The following is a 17,595-nucleotide window of genomic DNA, read 5'->3' on the forward strand; positions in this document are numbered from 1 at the left end:
TAGGATAGGACCCCATTATAGCTCAGACCACTATAGGAGCCCATGCACAAAGAGAGCATGAGATACAACCCTGAGCAAGCAGGCAAAGTGAAGTTGTTACACTCCGATCTCCAGTACTGGAGACCAAACTGTAACAACTTCACCAGGAAGCCCCTCTCCTGCCAGAGCAGAGCTGATACACTGGAGAAGCCTTTTCTTGAAACAAGAGATGAAAGCTGCTATACTTACTGTGACCTATGGTATTCCTTGGCTCCCCAATGCCAGAATGCCTTTCCATCTGAGCTGTAACACTCAGTATTCTGGCTCCAGAGTTCAGAGTCCCTGTCCATCCATCTGAGCTGTCAAAAGGCTTATAGTCACCCTCTTTGAGAAGTGGATAGAGAATGTTGTGGGGCATAGGTGGGGGGGTGGCGGAGAAGAGGAGAGAACTGGGATTGGTATCAGCATAAAAAATAAATTTCATTTTAGGATGAGAAATGTTGTTGTGCAAGCACAGGTACAGACCAAGTTAGATTTGGAAAAAAAAACAGACTTAATAGACACTGGTGCACACAGCTGTTATAAAGAAAAAAAGGTAAGCAAATGCCAGTGTAAGAATACATTCAACAATTGAAAGAGCAGGCGCACCACCAGAACCCATTGGTCCTACAACAAAGGCAAAACCCTGAACATTCTATTGCAGCTGAAACACAAGAAAACAAACTTAAAATTACTTTTTGAAGATGATAGAACTCTTAAAGAGGAAATGAAAAATCACCTTTAAAAGAACGAGAAAAGAACAAAAAAATAAAAAAAAATGATAAATCATAAAGGAAGCAAAAGCCGAGGAGGGGGTGAGGGGTGGGCGGGGGTGGAGGGAACAACAGGTGAGGGAAACTTAGCTCAAGACTTGAAAGCTGGAAATAGAAACAATTGGAAAACATAAACTAATTCTATAAGTGAAAAATCTGAGGGAAGTAAATGGGAACTAAAACTACAGATGCAAGCCAGAGTACAAGAGATGGAAGTAGAAGTCCCAGGTGTTGAATATACAATAGAGAAGCAGTTCATTTGGTCCAAGAAAATGTTAAATCCACTAAATTCCTAACACAAAACATCCAGATAACTTTAGGACACCCACAAAAGGCCAAATTTAGAAATATAATAGAGAGTAGAGATATAGGAACTCCAGCTCAAAGACACAAAGAAACAGGAAGTATTCAACAAGATCATAGAAAAAAAGTTCCCCAACCTAAAGGAAGACATGCCTATAAAAGTACCAAAAGGTTATAGAAGACACCAAATAGGCCAGACCAAATAAATAAATAAATAAATAAATAAATAAATAAATAAATAAATAAAATTGTTCCCTCACCACATAACAATCAAAACCCTAAGCATACACAGCAAAGATATTATTTTAAGAGCTGAATATGGGACAGAGCAAGTAACCAAAAAGGCGGGTCTATCAGACTTACATCTGACTTCTCAATGGAGCCTCTAAAAGCCAGAAGTCCCAGGACAGCTTGTTTGCAGACTGTAAGGGATCATGAATGCAGCCATACAACTACACCAGAAAAAAATTTCAATCAACATAAATGAGAAAATAAGGTCTTTCACAACAAAACCAGAGTTAAACACCACTATCTACAAATTCAGCACTACAGAAAGTAATAGAAGGAAAAACACTAACCCTAACTGAAGGAACTCAGTTACATCCATAAAAACACAAGCAATAGATCATCTCATAACATGAAACCAAAGAATGGAAACATACTCTTTACTATCACTGCCACCAACATAAAAAACTAACAGGAATTAACAATTGCACAGTGGACAATATCTCTTAATATCAATGGATTCAATTCACCGAGGACACATGCTAACAGGATAGATATGAAAACAAGATTATCCTTCATAACATATACAAGAAATATACTTCAACTTCAAAGACAGACGTACTCAAAATAAAGGGTTGGGAAAAGATTTTTCCAATCTAATGAACCTAAGAATCAAATGGGTGTAATTATATAATATCTAATAACATTGATTCCAAACTAAAATTAATCAAAAGGGATGGAGAAAGACATTTCATATTCATAAAAGAAAAATCCTTTAAGATGAACTCTTAATTCTGAACATTCATGCCAGAATTCAAAGGCACCCTTGTTTGTAAACAGAACATTACTGAAGCTTAAATCACATATCAAGCTCGACTAATAGTGGGAAACTTCAACACCCACTCTATTTCTGGACAAGGTCTACCAGACAGAAAATTAACGGAAAAAATAAAGTATTAGCAGATGTTATGACTCAAAAGAGCTTAACAGGCATCTATAAAATATTTGGTCCAAACATAAAAGAATATATAATCTTCTAAGCACCCAGTGGAACCTTCTCTAAAATTGACTACATACTCAGTAACAAAGCAAACCTCAACAGATTAAAAAAAAAAAATGGAACAGCTGCTTGCATCTTAATGGATCACCCTGGCTTAAAGATAGAATTCAACAACAACACTAATTGTAGCCCACCAACTGATGGAAATTTAACGTGCTCAACTGAATCACCATTGGTTCAAGGAAGAAATAAAGACAGAAACTAAAGACTTCCTGGAATTCAATGAAAATTAATCCACCACATATTTAAACTAATGGGATACAATGAAACCAGTGATAAGGACCAACCTGCATAGTACTAATTCACTACATAAAAAAAATTTGGAGAAATATCACACGAGTGACTTAAAGGAACACCTGTAAACTAGAACTAAAAGAAAACCAACTCTCCCCGGGGAAAGTAGATGGTAGGAAATATCAAACTCAGGACCCCAAATAAGTAAAATCAAACAAAGACAATACAAAGAATCAATGGAACAAGAGTTGGTTCTTTAAAGAAAATCAACAAAATAGACAAATACTTATCCACTGACTAAAAGGAGAAAGAATATCCAAATTAATAAAATTAGAAATGAAAGGGAGTTCATAACAATAGCCTCTGAAGAAATACAGATAATCATTAGGTCACACTTCCAAAACCTGTACTCAACTAAACTGAAATTAAAGAAATTGACAACTTTCTTGATATATGCCACATATCAAGGCAGAAATACAACTAGCTAAACCAAACTAAACAGGCCTATAGCCTTTAATGTAGTGGACATCGTCATTAAAAAGTCTCAAACAAATCAAAATTGCAGGGTCAGATGGTTTCAACATAGAATTCTTACAAGAATTTTAAAGAAACACTAATAACAATACTCCTCAAATAGTTCTGCATACAAGGAACAGAGAGAATGTTACCAAACTCTTTTTTATGAGGTGCTGTTACTCTTAATTTAAACCAAATAATGACACAACAAAGAAAAAAGAACTTGCAGACCAACCTCCATATGAACATTGATATAAAAATACTCAGTAAAATGCTGGAAAATAGAATCCAAGAACACATCAGAAAAATCATCTGCCATGATCAAGTAAGTTTCATCCCAAAGACACAGGGATGGGCTAGCCATAAAAATCTGTCAATGTAATCCATCATATAAACAAACTGAAAGAGAAAAAAACACACACACACGATCATCTATCAGATGCTGAAAAAAAAAATCTTTGACAAAAATCAAAGACCTCATAATGATAAAGGTTCAGCAGAAGGAGGGATAAAAAAGGAACATACCTAAACATAATAAAGGCAATCTACAGTAAGTCAACAGCCAACATCAAATTGAAAGGAAAAAAACTCAAAGCAAATTCATTCAAATTAAGGACAAACAAGGCTTTCCTACTCTTTCCATGTCTATTCAACATAGTACTCAAGATTTTAGCTAGAGCAATAAGGCAGCAAAAAGGAGATCCAGGTCACACAAATGTATAGGAAGAAGTCAAACTTTCACTATTTGCCTATGATATGACAGTATCCATAAGTGACATGAGAAATTCTACCCGGAGACTTCATACAGCTAGTAAACACCTTCAGTAATGTGGTATGATACAAGATTAACTAAAAAAAAAATCAAAAACAAAATCCTTTACAATAGACACAAATATTATAAAATATTTTGGGTTAACTCTAAAAAGAAGTGAAAGACCTATATGACAAGAATTTTGAGACTTTGAAGAAATAAACCAGGGGAAGAGATTAAAAAAAAGTTGGAACATCTCCTATGCTCATGGATCAGTTGCATTAGCCATAATAAAAATGACAATAAACGGATTCAATATAATAGCCAATAAAATCTCAATATAATTCTTCACAGACCTTGAAGAACAATACTCAACTTCACAAAAAAAAAATCAGGATAGCTAAAACAACCCCAATACAATAAAGGAAATTCTGGAGGTACCACCAACCCGGACATCAAGCTCTATTATGGAGGTAAAGTAATAAAAAAAGTTAGGTACCTATAAAACAGACACATGGATAAATTGAATCCAAGAAAAGGTCCTGACATAAGCCCACACATTTATGGATCAGCTGACTTTTTGACAAGAAATCAAAAATGTACAATGGAAAATAGAAAGCATTTTCAACAAATGGTTGCTGGCGTTCCTGGATGGTAGCATGTATAAAAAATACAAATAGATCCATATCTGTTGCCCTGCACACTGACGTTAATAGAAGAGAAACTTGAGAAGCAGCCTTGAACAAATTGGCACTGGAGACTGCTCCTGAATATAACACCAGTAGCACAAAAAAATTAACAATGGGACAACATGAAACTGAAAGGGAAAGCTACATTGTCAATAAGATAAAATGGCGCCTACAGAATGGGAATAGTCTTTGCTGACCCGGCATCTAACAGAGGGCTAACATTCAAAATATATAAATAATTCAAAAACTAGACATCAAAATACCAAATAATGCCACTAAATTGGGTTAAAGACTTGAACAGAAATTTTCAGCAGAAGAATCTCAAGTATCTGAGATGCAATTTTAAAAATGTTCAACATCTTAGCTATCAGGGAAATGCAAAATAAAATTGCCTCTGTGATCCATATTATACCTGTCATAATGGCCAAGATCAAAAATCCTAAAGACAGCCTATGTTGGAGAGGATATGAAGTAAGGGGAACATTCCTCCTTTGCTAATGAAAGTGCAAACGTGCACAGCCAATTTGCAAATCAGTATAGTGCTCCTCAACTGGAGACTGAATAAGGACAATGTGATACATCTACCGTTGAAGTGTTACTCAGTGAAAAAAAAAGAAAATAATGACATCATAAAATTTGCAGGCAAATAGATCAAAGTAGAAAAAAAAAAATCATCCTGAATGAGGTAACACAGACCAAGATAGATAAACATAGTACGTGCTTACACTCATAAGTGGACATTAGATGTAACAAAAAAGGATAATTAGGATACAATCCTCAGCCCCTGAGTAGCTAGGCAACAAGAAGGACACTAAGGGGGATGCAAGGATCTCCCTGGGGAAGAAGAAATAGATGACATATCCTGGGTAGAGGAACTGGGTGAAAATGGTGTGACATATTACTTTGTAAGTTGAATTATGGTGACAGTTCTATCAATGAAAAAAAATATGTGGATATATAAGTTAACACTTGCAGGTTGTACTCTTGTAAAGGGTAAATTTTATGTTTTCTAAAATAGACAATAAAATCTACTTAAGACCTGTGACCAAATGTCAGACCTTTCCAGCCTAGCCCTAGGCCTACGCTCATCCAGTACAAAGATAGACTCTATAATCACATCAAAGAGATTATTACATTTTAACCAGTGGGCAGTTTATGTATAATTTTAGTCTGTAGGGTTTTTTTTATAATGTTTTATGAGTGCAAAGAACTAGCTATGTACCATAGAGATCTTACATTAACTCCACCATCACCTTCTTCTACTTGAGCAAGTAGTGGCAGAGCAAAGCACTGTGGCATCAAGAGTTAAACAATTACATTATAAAACAATGACAAGTGAAGAAAATTACTTGGAAACACTGTTCAGTACTCAGTGGTGCAGGCTCTGAATGTCCATGTCATCATTGTATGTTAAAAATATTGTAGGCTATTGCAAGTTAAGGAGGTCAGTGAGGGCAATTTCAATACAGGATTACTACATTTATTGATGTTCTCCAAATTCAGGGATGAAATCTCCATGCTATTCTTTCTTCAACACCTTAAAGGTTCACAACTTTATGCCTCCATTCAGCATAACACATTTTGAATGTCACTTGGCCCATTACATCTTTCTCAGTAGCTTCACTGATGCTTAACTGGGACTCCCATCATTGTCATGGAATGCAAAAGATTTTTTTAGAATTTCTACAGTACATATTATTCTAAGACTGTATAACACTAAGAATAATTTTGACTGGACAGAGAAATACACAGCCACTTTAATATTGGTTCTAAATTATAAACATTAAGTTCTTTAAATATGTTCAACTGAGTAAATAATAAACTGATAGGAGAAACCTAAGGAGAGGATTAATCATTCCTCAAACAAAGTTATAGTTTGTTTTATATATTTGTTTCAATATCATATGCTCTTTTCATCATTTCCAAATAAGGTATAATTTAGTGTAATTCAATTTGTACCTCATATTTTAATTGAAAAACATGCCCATTTCCCATACAGTTAGAAACATAGGGGCTGCACACTGACACATTAGGCCCTGTGATGCTGATGTGAATATCAGTTCAATAAACAATGTGCTATACTTCACAGGGAGTAAGGAAAGAAAAATGTGATCCTTGGTGGCAGAATCAGGGGATCAATGAGAAACATCTGTGGGAGGTCAACTAGTTGGAATTCTAAATGAGCCTCTCAGTTAGGTTCAAGAGTTCAGGGAATCTAAGGTGGTTAATGCCTTACTCAGACTTCTCTGAGGTTTCTCAAGTTCAGAGTCACAACTCATTTAGTACTTTGTGTTCAAATTACTCTCTGTGATTAATGTCAAGTGTATGGGCTGGGGAGATGGCCCAGTAGTCAAAGTGCTTGGTACAGAAGAGGAAGATCTGAGTTCCCATCCCCAGGCTCCAAATACTTCAAGACTGTAGTGGCCTGACTGCTTTTTTAAATTAGAAGGATGAGAGGACATCTATGGAGCAAGCTTGTTATTGTGACTGGCCAGGTCAAATAGTTCTGAATTTGAATATGATACCTACCTCAGTCTGTAAGGAGGAGAAATGATCTAATGCAACTTCTGGAATCAGCTTCCTGCTTTCACATTTGTGTGCACACCCACATACACACTTAACCCCCTCATATGTGCCAACACATAGACAAACATGTATAGACACACATGAAGATGAACAAAGAAAAAATACATATGAAAATTGTCCACCTTGTAAAAATAGTTCCATAGTAATCTTCACTATGGCTACTGTGGAATTTAACTGTGACTCATTCCCAGAGTCATTATTAACCCACATGCCCAGTGGATGAGATAATAGAGATACCACTAAGACCAAGTGAAACCCTGTATGAAAAATAGTTTTCAGAGTTAAATCTTTTCAAATACAGACTATTAAACATCAACCCTGCAGGCAGACACTGGGAAAGGACCATTCATGAATCCTCAGTTGCTGACCCAGTGACGCAAATGCATCTAAATCAGAATCTAGAATGCAGATGACCTGATTGAAGCCATTTTCCTGAATTACAGAGTAGGCTGGAACATTCAAGTTTACCAAACAGTTTAAATTTATTTTATTTGGAAATTTTCAAGACAGGGTTTGTCTGTGTAACAGACCTGGCTGTATGGAACTTGCTTTTGTAAACCAGACTGGCCCAGAATTTACAGAGGTCTACCTGCCTCTGCCTACCAAGTGATGGGATGAAAAGCATGCACCACTACACCTGGCTTAAATTTTTGTTTGATTAATTAAAGCATATTTACTTTTTCTAACACTGTTGTCCTTGTACATTTTTTAAATCAAAAATCCAGAGTTCTTATTAGGAAATCCATCATTTTATGATGGGCCTTTATTATGACTCTTCTGTAGTGAGTGCAACCTGCCAGAAAAACAACAACAACAACAACAACACACAGGATATGAAAAGTTTTTATTTGTTTATTTATTGAGACACCATAACTTTACAAAAGCCAGGTTGTCCTGTAGTTCACTATGCAAACAAGACTGTCCATAGACTCACCAAGGGTTGGAATTAGAGGGGTGCATCATCACCCAGGCATGGAACCAATACACACAACCACAACATTGTTACCATGTGTGTAGAACTAACTGCATGCTGTAGAAAAGAAATTCTGATGTATTAATTTCATGATAACCTGATGGTCTGAATGTAGAAATGGCACATGTAGCCGACATTCATAAATAGGGGATGAAGGTAGGCTGACAGACCTGAGTAATGTCCAGATAATGGTAAGAATACAAACTCTTGAATAAGTTTTTCTGTGGTTAACTCAGCACCTACAACTTAGAAATTCTTAGCCCTCCAACCAAGGTCTTTCCTTGTCTTCTGTTCTCAGTTCCAAGTAGTCTCCTCCCATCTGAGTATTTGATCTCCAACACATAGTAGTGATGTTTCTTAACTTTGTGCCTGCTCAGCTGCTGGCCTGAGAGGTGTGCTTTTCAGTCATTTTCCGAAACCCCTTTATATTATTATGGCCAAGGACATGCCTACATGTAGTCCCCCCTATGGGTCCTAAATTCTGCTATTCCGAAGATTCTGTTATTTTAAGATCAGAAGATGAGGTTACCTTCTAGAACATTATCCCCATCTTACCAATTATATGAAATCCAACGATCCAATGCCATATTTTCTTAAAGGACTGTCTTAGTTTTCCTTTTCTGTTTCTTTGGCATGCAAAACCTTTCTCAAACTTGGAGTGTCTTATAATCTTTTACTTTGGGTATTTTATTACCAACTATGTAGCCTAAGTGCCTTGGCTACTATATATAACATATAGTAGAAAGCAACTGTTAGAGTGATTAATTCATATAAATGACAGTTATCATTTTGCTCAAAATATAAACAAATTTGCTTCAAGTTTAGTATCTGTAATATTGAGCAATCAGAGTCTGCATTGTTTTGAGAGTCACCTAATGGGGCAGAAGATAGCCTGTCTCCAAAGAGTTCAGAGAGAATTCTAACTCATCTCCTGGAGACAGAAAAATAATAGATCACAGAGAAATAATTTTTGTTCTTTCTTTACTGTCATGTCAAAAGTTACTTTACATATTTTTGGAAATAGATCTTCAAAAAAAAAAGTCTCCTTACCTGTGATTAATATTTCAAACCAGGTTTCATAAGAAAACCTGTTTTTATATATGATATTAGAAGACATTGCATATATCTCCCATGGAATATATTTTGCATATTTCCCCCAAAGCAATTTTAATGCACTTGTGTTTTGGGTTGGAAAAGATGGACAAGTTTAAAAAGAAATTTCTATACCCAGACTTGAATTAGAATTTTATAATCTACTATAATTAACAAGAATTTCATAATATAAGAAATTATAAGAGGCTCAAAACCCTTTTAGTGTGGCTCTGTGGGGGTGATTTAGCCAATGCTATATTGCTTTGAATAGGAAATAAAAATGAATTCATTATGATCAGTACTCAGAATGGAGAAATTAGTTAACATTTGAAAGCAAGATCTATATCGTGCATGAAATAACTTGGTTTACTGTAAAACAAAATTTCTGCCTTGTTGAACTGAACTCTCTAAGTAGATATCTCTAGAGCTATTTGATTACCAGAGATGAGGCCCATAAACACCATTAATATAACAGTGTAGGAAAAATTTTTCCCTTTCCCAAACACAGCAGTTTCTATAGAAAAATATTTTCTATATCAGAGAGATAAATCCTAATATTTGAAGCAACTAAAGACAGAAGAAAAGCAATAATTCTATTTATTTATTTTTTTCTGATTTTACATATTGATCCTAGTTCTCCTTTCTTCCCTTCCTCCCCCCATCCCATGCCCCCTGACCACCCTCCCATCCCATTCCCGCCTCCACTCCACAGGGATGGTTCAGATCCTATAAATCTTTTTCTCTTTTACTAAAGACAATAATTCTTAAATGTTGTCTCTGTAGGGGGGTTAGAGGAAGGTGGTCGAGGAGTTCCACATGCGATCTGATGCATTTTTATTGTCTTCAGGATAATGGAAGGAGAGTGGCAGGTAGCTTTCCTGCACTTTTTTTTTTTTTTTTTTTTTTTTGCTCTTCTTTCTGTTTTCAGATCTAAGAGTAATCTAAACCTATCTGTAAATTCATGTACACACACACACACACACACACACACACACTCACACACAAAATGACAGATGACTTAAACACTCTATGGAGAAAGTCATTGTCCATGATCAAGAAACACCAAATCCTTAGTGATACTAATGAGATCTACTAAAGCACAGAGAATGCAGATTGACTTATTTGTAGCATGACAAGGGCACAGGAGAGTCTAATTTGGCAAAATGTGCAAGGTCTCCTTTTCATTTTTGCTGAGAGACTCACAGAAAAGTCACATATGAGAGAGGAGAATCTTCACAATGTAGCTTTGCATTATTGTGTCTCATTAGTCACACCATAGCCTTAGATTGTAGCATGTGATTTTAACCAGGATCCACTGATCCCATGCTTCCAGACATACCCTCATATGCTGATGGTAGTGACTGTCGGTGTAGCAAGCTATTCAAAGCGGGAGTACGGCACCAAGTGAGTCTAGAATATCATGCCCTCTCCATAGTTGTGCTTTGGAAAGTAAATCCAGAAATTACAATAAGAAGTGTACTGGTTGTTATAAGTTCTTGTGTACAATACTGGTGAATGTAACAGAAGTGAAATAGGGTTTGCAACAGTGCACTATGATGATGGATACTCATGGAAATGTTCACTGAGAAGAAAAAATGTAAATAAAGATGTAAAATAGATGTAAATAAGAATAAATGTAAAATAAAGGTTTGTTGTAAGTGGTAGAGACAATAATGAGAGAGATGACGGAGAAACAGGATGGCAAATGAAGAAAGACCAAATGAGAAAGGAGCATGGATTATAATGAAAAGAAGAAGACTGATTGCATCTGGGGGATGGAGGCAGAGAATTGCATGGGTAGCATCTATCCTGCAATGTTGAAAGAAACTTGAATTTTTCCTATGAAGAAGAAGTGGTACTGATGGAACATTCTAAGTAGAGAAAGAAATCATCACACTTTGTCCTAATGCCACTACCATGCAATATGGAAATACTTAATAATAAACAAGCAAGAGTGTTATGTGCAAATACTCGAGACAGGAAGGAGGTAATAAGCTTTGCACACTGTGTACACTTTGAATCACCCAATGTGGGACAGAAAATCAAAATAATACATAAAGGAGAACTTTCCAGAAACTTGACTGCATAATTGCAAGGAAGTAGCTTCTGCAGGTACAGGCAAAGACATGGCAAAGACACTAAATTGCCAAGAAAAAGCCTGCCTCATGTTAAATTTGAGATTCCCAGTAAAACTCAAGTAAAGATGTGATAGAGAATGTAGATATTGGTTTTAATTTGATAGGTCTGGAGGCCTAGAAACAGAATCTAAACAATATACAAGGCTGAATGGCATATGTGCTCATTCAAATTACTCCTGTAAGCTCAGAATATTATTTAGAAAAGGTGATCATTGCAGATATGTTTAATTAATTCTGTAATAGGGTGGTCCTTTATTTCCATAGTTCATCTATGTTAATAAAAGGAGGAATAGTTGGTTATAAGCAGACTGTTACATGGCTCTCAACACAGATGTGTTGTGATGGCTATACAGCCCCCCCAAAAAAGCATAGCAATGTGCCTTTGTCACAGAATGACCCTACAATCACCTTGGCTTTGAACTTTTTTACTTCCAGAGTGCTGAAAAATAAAACAAAGTTCTATATCTTTAAGCTATATGATATACTATTACAATTTTGTACCCCTGGAAAACAGCAAATTAGTTGCTAATAGTAATAATCAGTTTTTTAAAAAAATATTTGCATTTCATATATTGATCCCAGTTCCCTCTCCCTCTTCCCCTCCCTATTTCCCTCTCCCCACACTCACATGCACCCTGACCATCCTCCTTTTCTATTCCCTCCCACTCCCCATGTAGGGTGATGCCATCTAGGGAGAGGTCATCTAAATATGTCAAGCCATTTGAAGTAGGGACTAGGACTTCTCTCCTGTCTCTAGATTAAGGGAGTATCCCTTCATGGGGAATATGCCTGCAAGGTCTTTTTGTGCATCAGGAATGTGCATCCTGGTTCAACTGTCCAAGGTCCCTTAGACTGTCCAGGCCTTCTAACTGAGATCCATGTTCAGGGTGTTTGAGTCAGTCCCATGCTGAATTCCCAGCTATTAGTCTGAGGCCCATTAGCTCCTCCTTGTTCAGGTCAGCTGTCTCTATGTGTTCTGCAGTGTGGTCTTGTCCTCCCTCTCTGCATATGGATTCTAGTTTGGCTCAGTGTTTACTTGTGGGTATTTGCTTCTGTTTCCAACAAGTACAAGATGAGGGCTCCATGATGGTGGATAAGTTAGTCGTCGGTGATCTCATTATCAGGGAAGGGCATTTATGGTAGCCTTTCCACTGTTGCTCAAATTGTTAGTTGGGGTCAGTCTTGTAGGTCTCTGGACATTTCTTTAGGTTCAGTTTTCTCTTCAATCCTATAATGGCCCCCTCTTTTACCTCTTTTATGTTCTCTCTCTCTCTCTCTCTCTCTCTCCTGTCTTCTATTCCTCCCCTGACTCAATCTTCCTAGTCCCATGTGCTTTCCTCTCCTCCCCATCTCTTTCTCCTAGTTCCCCTCTCCACTCACTGCCCACCCCCTACTCCCCATGTGCTCTGGAGAACTTGTCCCTTTCCCCTTCTGTGAGAGACCTTATATGAATCTCTTAGAATCCACCTTGTATCCTATAATCAGTTTTTAAAAAGTAGACAAACCCTATGCACAAAGAAACAGAGACAGGAGGATCACAAATTTGAGGCCAGATAGGGCAACATGTTACACCCTCTCTCACAAACAAAAAGAAAATATGGACTAATCTTTCCAATAGTAAGAGTATCAGAAGAAAAAAATGGGGCTCATTGTTTGAATTCTAGGAAGGGAGTTTTACCCCAAAGGTCAGAAAAAGCAAAGATTAAAAGAGTCAATTAAACAATGCCCATTAAACTAGAGGCTACCTGACCCTGCTACGAATAGTCTAAGTAGGTGAACCTTGATAGATTGGTTTGCATAGCCTAGAAATTGCTGCTATCTTCTGCAAGTGCAACAAATTCTCTCAACCACTGAGCCATCTTCCAAGGCCATAGTTAAATCTTTTTAACAGATATTTTACTGAATAACCAGTTGGTGTGTTTTTCCTTAGAGGAAGATGTTTTTTTCTACTCTTGGCATTCCTTAGTTGCTCATAGTCCTTTGTGTGAGGCTGGGGGTAAGAGACCTCAAGAGGGGCTTTTCTGTGTCTGGTTTGGAATGTTTATTACTGTGCTTATTCAGCTCATGTTTGGGCAATCATGCTAGTGAAACTTTATGTGTATAATTTATGACATTCCTAGGAGACACAGCATCACAGTGAATTCCCAGATCCTCTGGTCCCTGAAGTCTTTCTCACCCTCATCTCCTGTAAAACATGTATAGGAGTAACCCTATTCAGACTGAGCAAGCTACATTAAGGAACAAATATGTAGATGCATATATACATGATAATATTTTTTAAAGGAGGCCATGAATTTGAAGGAACAAGAAGTAGCCTATGAGAGTGTTTGGAGGAAGGGAAAGGAAAGGAGAAATGATGTATTAATCTCAAAAATAAATAAAAAAGTACTAAAAATAATGTCCTTGCCACCTACAGACAAACAAAAGCCATTATTCTATTCTGTATATTGTAGTGCCTATGTCGTTGTACATGTCCCCAAAACTACATGTACACATGTATGTATTTGTATGTGTGTGGGGGAGGTGACTATGAAAGCTAGAAGAGGACATAACATTCCCTGGTTGGAGCTTCAAGCTGTTGTGAACTGCCCAACGTGAGAACAACATTAGAACTCTAGTTGTCATGATGGAGAAGGAAGTGTTCTTAACCACTGAGCAATCTCTCCAGTCTCTGTGATAGTTAATGTTGAATGCAGACTTTTAGGGATTTATTATTACCCCTGGAAACAAATCTTTGGACATTTCTGTGAGGGATCTTGCAGACTAAGAATGCAAATAAATCCTTCCTAACTTGACTTCCTATTGTCAGGTTTAATTGCAAAATAGAACAAGTTATTGGCAGGTGACTCAGAAAATGCTGCTTCTCCCATGGGAATAAAAATTTAACTCAGACAAAATCAAATGTCCATGACTGGTTGCAGTGCTACCATTACATACAGAGTTGACAAAATGTCTTGAAAAATCAATCTCTTTGTAAGGTTGTATTTTATAGGGGACTTTTCTAAATTTTGGCTTTCATTTCTTCCTATTAGACCTTAGTGCAGAAATGACAAAGAATTTGTCTTGCTAAATCTCAGGCACAGATTTGTTTTCTTTGGTGTCCTCAAAGGATCTTGGTAATGGAAAAAGGTAGAACACCAGTGAGATGTTTTGGTCTGCAGAGTTCCCATACCACTGCTCTGCTATGAAACTAACCTACAACATTGGACATGTCACCAATGTATCACTCTGGGACAACCAATCACTAGGAAGACAAGTCTATATACAGCTCTCCAAAGTAAAAGTGTGACTGGTTATATAATTTTGAATGCCCATTTGCTAATTAATTTTTGTATTCAATTAAAACATCCTGGTTTAACCCAAGGACTATATTTAACCTGCTTTACCAAGCATAACAAGTATCTGAAAACTGAATATAGTATGTAATGTTTTAAACACTTGCACTTTCATTTGTATCTCAGATGATATGTGAGGTGCCTGGCTCATGGGAAGCTCTTATATCACTATTGCTTGAGATATTCTTGTCGTGATCAGATCATCAGGTATTAATGTAAGTATTTTACTTTATTACTACAATGCCTTCCCTCAGACACCTATGTGGTTCGTTGTCAAATTCTCAGATAGTTGTTTGAATAATCCTAAAATGTATAGGATGATAGAGACAACATGAATGTTTTAGAGATAGATGTTAAGTGTATGCGTTAGAACACTCATCAAAGAAAACTGAATTGAGAATAAGGCCTACAGCATATGTTTAGTTATAGAATGATTGGATATGTTGGTGAAGTTAGGGAGTACGTTTCAACTTTGGGTGACATAAGAACTAATGAAATGGTGAAGGTGGCTGTAGGATCGCAGGTCTTCCCGCTGTCGCCATGGGGACCACCATTCGACCCAGGCCTGAGGTGGAGGTGGGCAGCTAGCTGCACTCTGGCTAGGGTGGCCTTAGAAGCAGCAACAAAACCACTGGCTGGTTAGCGGGCTTCTTCAGAGCAGGAGGAGCGGGGTTATTGGCACACTGATTTGGCCGGCGTTCTGCTGACCTGTATGAATCCCCTGTCTCCATATTTAAATGTGGATCCACACTATCTTGTTCAGGATACTGATGAGTTCATTTTGCCAACTGGAGCTAACAAAAACCGAGGCAGAGCTTTCTTTACCATTGGAGGATGTTGCATGTCAGGGGCTGCATTTGGGGCCATGAATGGTCTTCGGCTAGGATTAGGAAGGAAACACAGAGCGTGGCCTGATCCAAACCAAGAAATGTACAGATTTTGAATATGGTGACTAGGCAAGGGAGCACTTTGGACTAATACTCTGGGTTCCCTGGCTTTGCTCTATAGTTCATTTTGTGTTATCATTGAGAAAACACGGGGTGCAGAAGATGACCTCAACACTGTAGCAGCTGGAGCCATGACGGGAATGTTGTATAAATGTCAGGTGGTCTTCGAGGAATAGCACACGGTGGCCTGGCAGGACTGACACTCACCAGTCTCTGTGCACTGTATAACAACTGGGAGCAAATGAAAGGTTCCCTGCTCCAACAAGTCACTCTGAAGACTTTAGCACCTCAGGAATGGGGCACATATCATAGTTATCCAGACCGATTAATAAGTCAGTCTAGAGTTGCTGACTCTGATTTGCTGTGATGAAGATCATGAATGGTTAGCCTGGACTGCACTGCCACCGTTAGTGAGTGGAAGCCAGACCCTTCAGTGACTCACTAAATATGTGTTCTCTTCTCCTTCGGAGATGGTCTTGCACCTGTTTTTCTCCTAGCCCCAAACTGAAAGCCATTACTCTCCAAATTCAGGCCATACTTATTTTCAACGCTTTTATCACCATGTTTATCAAAACTAATGTTGTCCTGTATTCCGAATAAAGGGTGAAAATAGAACCAAAGTCATTATCCCAGAAAAAAGGAGAAAAAAAAAAAAGAACTGATGAAATGATTGTAGCTTCTGACTCTCCTATAGCATCTACATCTACTGACTTAGAGTGCACTATAGTCATTTTGGTAAACATACAAGAAGCACAGAGCCTTGACCCTGGGGGCAATACTAGCTATAGAGAAACTTCCGGTATTCCTGACCCCTAGAAACAGTGTCTTACCTGGTCCACTAGATTTAACTTACGTACTGTGTCTGTTGCTGTGTCATATCATTTGGAGCAGAGGCTCGGCCCTCCCCCATGTGTCTACACTGATGGAGTATCCCTCTAGTACAATGGGCTCCCAGAGTCCATTCGTATACTAGGGATAAATACTGATCCATTACCAGAGGCCCCATAGACTGCCTTGTCCTCGTAACTAACACCCACATTCACAGTGTCTGGGTCAGTCCTATGCTGGTTTCCCAGCTATCAGATTGGAGTCATGACCTCTCCCTTGTTGAGGTCAGCAGTTTCTGTGGGTTTCTCTAGCCTGGTATTGACCCCTTTGCTCATCACTCCTCCCACTCTGTGAAGAAATATGACAGGATTTTGTTTTGGATTACATTGAATCTGTAGATTACTTTTGACAAGATTGCCATTGTTACTATGTTGATCCTACCTTCCCAAGAGTATGGGAGATCTTTCCATTTTCTGGTATCTTCTTTAATTTCTTTCTTTAAAGACTCAAAGTTCTTCTTATATATGTCTTTCCCTTGTTTAGTTAGCAATACCCCCAAGATATTTTATGTTGTTTGTGACTGTTGTAAAAGGTGATGTTTCTCTGATTTCTTTCTCAGACACTTTATCGTGTGTATATAGTAGAGCCACTGATTATTTTGAGTCAATCTTATGGATTCCTTAAATACGAATACCAGACAACTATTATATGATGACTTAGAATAGAGGCAAGTTCCTCTGAAAAAAAAGTAAGTGCTCTTAACTACTGAGCCATCTGTCTAGCCCTTATAACTAATAATACCAAAAGACTCTCTGAATATCCTGAAACAAAGGTGAACAAACTATCTTATAATTTCTGAAGGTATGAGCTGCTGTACAGTACATAATGAGCTGATATTCTGTGAAATCCATGTAACACAACAGCCATGAAGACAGGTTACAGACCAGAGTGGCCTGGCTGATGATGGGATGGCAATTTCGACTGGAGTATACCTAGTTTCTCAAAAACAGTTCTTGGGCTTTTTATCATTTAATTTAGTCAAATTTTCTCTGTTTTTTTTTTTTTTTTTTAATTTGCTAAGCTCTGGAAATTCACAGGACCAGTTTCTGGAAATGTGAATACAACAC

General features: G+C 37.5%; 1 pseudogene; it reads left to right on the forward strand.

Annotated features, from left to right (window-relative positions):
• The first annotated feature begins 15,123 nt into the window (after window positions 1-15,123).
• LOC127235195 (mitochondrial import inner membrane translocase subunit Tim23-like) lies at window positions 15,124-16,007 on the forward strand (annotated as a pseudogene).
• The last annotated feature ends 1,588 nt before the right edge of the window (window positions 16,008-17,595 follow it).

The sequence above is a fragment of the Phodopus roborovskii genome, unplaced genomic scaffold, assembly GCF_943737965.1.
Source record: "Phodopus roborovskii unplaced genomic scaffold, PHOROB, whole genome shotgun sequence".
In the NCBI taxonomy this organism is placed as follows: domain Eukaryota; kingdom Metazoa; phylum Chordata; class Mammalia; order Rodentia; family Cricetidae; genus Phodopus; species Phodopus roborovskii.